Source organism: Rhipicephalus sanguineus, chromosome 10 (genome assembly GCF_013339695.2).
Source record: "Rhipicephalus sanguineus isolate Rsan-2018 chromosome 10, BIME_Rsan_1.4, whole genome shotgun sequence".
In the NCBI taxonomy this organism is placed as follows: domain Eukaryota; kingdom Metazoa; phylum Arthropoda; class Arachnida; order Ixodida; family Ixodidae; genus Rhipicephalus; species Rhipicephalus sanguineus.
The window spans coordinates 4,987,696-4,991,156 of NC_051185.1; positions in this window are offsets into that span (position 1 = coordinate 4,987,696).

Below are 3,461 nucleotides of genomic sequence, written 5' to 3' on the forward strand. Positions count from 1 at the left end.
TGTTTGTTTGACAACTGCATTAGGTAAACTACAGTCACTCGTCCTATTTTTCGACTCCCTAGAGACCGCGAAATTGCCCGAAAATCGGGCATCTGAAAAACGAATTCGCTTTTTTATTCCGCTCAAGCGGTGAAATTGCCACAGCCACGTCGCAGTACAATTATCAGGCATTTTGATGCGCGCCCACCAGCTCTAGCAAATACACCTTCACCCTGCCGTGACCCCGCTTAACTACGTGCCAACCGCAACTTGCAAGTTCGCAATCTCGTGATCAGCGGCCGCTGATATCACAAAGCGCGCAATAGATTATACGGCTCTCTCGCATGGAGCGTTTGGAAACCATGACGCGGAACAAAAGACTGTAGGGGAAGAGCGACGACTCGTCCGGCTTTGCCCTTGCGCGTGTGCGTACGTAAGCGCGCGAAACACACGTTGCCGAATCTCTTCCGATACGCAGCATTTTGCTGCCATGTGAGCCGTCGTTTCTACTTGTGTGCAGCACATCGCCACTAAGCTGACACCGTCAATGTACTGTTGCTGTATTGTACGCACGCATATGTCATGTAAGGGTTCGTGATGCCCACTCCGTTCCTGACCGCATACGGGCGCAGCAATGGTGAGCTGGTTTCGTTTGTGAATGCAATGCGTCTTTGCGGCGCACTTAGCAGTCTCGCACAAAGAGGCAGCATGAAAGAGATACAAAGAGGCAGAATGGTGGCGCATCGCGTTTGGGTTCTCGCCTATTAAATGCGTGGAGTAGGCATGCAACTGTGCTAGGCCACATGCACTACCGAGCAGTTAACTGAAGGTGCTTATTTTAAGGGTTGTCAGCGATTAAGCCGTACTAGAGTGTTTGCAAGCTGCCGCCATCACACCTCCGTGCATTTCCACTGCTTATCCCTAAAACAATGCCGCCAGCGCCGCAATAGCAGCCCCTTTGAATTTCTGGTTTGCTTCCCCCCATAACACTTTGGCATTGCGACAAAGCTGACTTTCGGACTCTGCTACTGTTGCAAACAGATCAACTCGCGAAAGCGCTGGTTCGAACCTACGAGACGATAGACGCGGCAGAGATGGGTCTTCAATTAATGCCTTTCGGACCCGCAGTTTCTGCAGAAAGTCGGAAGAATCAGACGCTGAAGAGTTTCAGGGTCTGAAATTTCGGCCGTTCTTATACATTGATGTCTATGGGGCTGGTGACGGTGCCGTGAAAGCGTTGACTTTTCGAGTATGTCTGGAAAATCGGGAGTCTGAAAAAACGGCAGTTGACTTATTCTACATTTCTGTTGTGTCTGGGAAAAAGGAGTAGCGGAAAGCATTTGTGCGTGTGAAATAAGGTTGAATAGCTCTACTATTATTAAGACGATCACATCGCTCTCCAGGGGACTGAAGATATAAGTCCTTAATTATTTTTTTTTTGCCCGCTCTTATCTTAAAAGAAATTGAGGCAATGTTTGCACCTGCGATATTTCGAAGACTCAAGCTCACAAGACTTTAACAAGCCGTGACTGAGTGTGTGCACGGTATTTACCGCATTTGAACGGAGTAACTAATTTTTGTATTCTCTCGATTTTTGTCCTCAAACCATCTGGTGAGGAGACCACACAATACTAGCGTTGGTCGTATGAATGTTTGTAAGCCGTTAGGTTTTACATCCGGTGTGGCATGTTCGTGTTTTTCTTTAGGAAATACATTTTTTTGTTTGCCTAAGAACAGATGTTATCTATATGTGAGTGCCATTTCAATGTGTGCATACTAACTCCTAGATATTTGAAACAAGTGGCATTATTTAAAGGGTGATTTCCGACGTGATACATGAATCACAATTCCTGCCCACTTGAGTGAAAGTGCATAAAGGGTGTCTTGCTGTAGTTTATTTCATGTCCCATTTTATGCACCATTCATCTAATGCCTGTAAGTGCCTGTTCAGATTAATTTGATCACCTTTGCAAGTTACTGGGGAATAAATCAAGCAGTCATCTGCAAAAAGTTTCATTTTGATAGGAGCCTCAACTATTAACGTATATCATTAACAAATTTCAGAAAAAGAATTGATCCTAAAACAGATCCTTGGGGAACCCCCGAGTACACACTTATTGGTCTTAAAGTGTAGTTTTCAATTCTTCTATCCTGTTGACGCGTAGATAAATAGGCCTCTATCCATTTTAATACATCTTCACTTATTCGTAATCCTTGAAGCTTGAAAAGTAATTTACGGTGAGAAACCTTATCAAAGACTTTCCTAAAATCGACACAAGTTACGTCAGTCTGCAGAAGGGCATCGATGTTCTTATAGAAATTATGGAGCGTTTATGTTAATTGTGTGACCGTAGAAAGACCGTGCCGAAACCCATGCTGGTTTGCGCAAACTAACTGGTTAGAATCAAGAAAAATAAGAATATGCGTTGCTATTATATGTTCTAGAACTTAAACAGCAAGCCGACGTCAAGGATACGGGGCCAGTAATTGTTTACTAACGTACGTTACCAAGGATGCAAGGAAGGCAGCTTTGCGGCAATACGCAGGACTATATTTAATATTTTTTTCCCCACAGTTTGTGTTTGGGGGTCTGGGATATATGCTGGGGCGGGTTATACGCGAGAAAATATGGTAACCCTTTTGTTGGCCCAGGTTGATTTGTCATTGCAAATTCGGCTAGTGGCCATTTACTGTGCTTCGTACGACTTTGTAATCAGTATTTTCTCTTCTCTCTCCTGCTGGAACCTCCTGTTGTATATTTCAAATCAGCGTGAAAAGCTTGTTAAAACAGTCCTGATCCTGCATGCTCTTGTTTACGTTGCCATTGTTTTTACCCAGCGATTTAATACACCGACTTTTCAACTAGCCCAGTTTACACCTTACATCTGATATATTAGAACCCCACTTGTACATTCCTCACTTATACATCTTCACGTGTACAAGGTTTCAGGCGTCTGGCCACAGCAAAGAATCTACAGACACCTGTGTATTAGAATCTCCTTTTCACACGTAGTTCCCGCCAGCGTTCCTGCCTGATACGCTGCGAATTGTCACTGCACTGGATGTGCTGGGGAGGTACGTCAGTGAGCGTTAGCTATGTGGATGGCCACAATCCCATCCAAGTGCCCAAAACAGGGCCTGGCTCTGGCAAAAGTGTGAAAGAAACGCCAGACATCCATCAACGATTTCTTTAAGCCTTAAACTGAAGAATAAAATCTTTGAAGTAGAGTTGTGTGCAACGCATCTGTTATTATTGTAGCAGCATTCTTTTTTTTTTATTTAACCGCACATTCGCCTTTTATGCTTCCCAGATGCTGCTTTTTTTTTATTATTAGAGGAGTTCTACTGTATTTGTATAGCTATTTGGGCACCATTTTGGCTTGGGGCACTTATTCAATGGGTAAGTATTTCTTTCCTTTCTTTGTTGGGTCTTTCATTATATTGGAGTTGAAAGCCATTTCGATTTCCTTGTAGGCAAATTA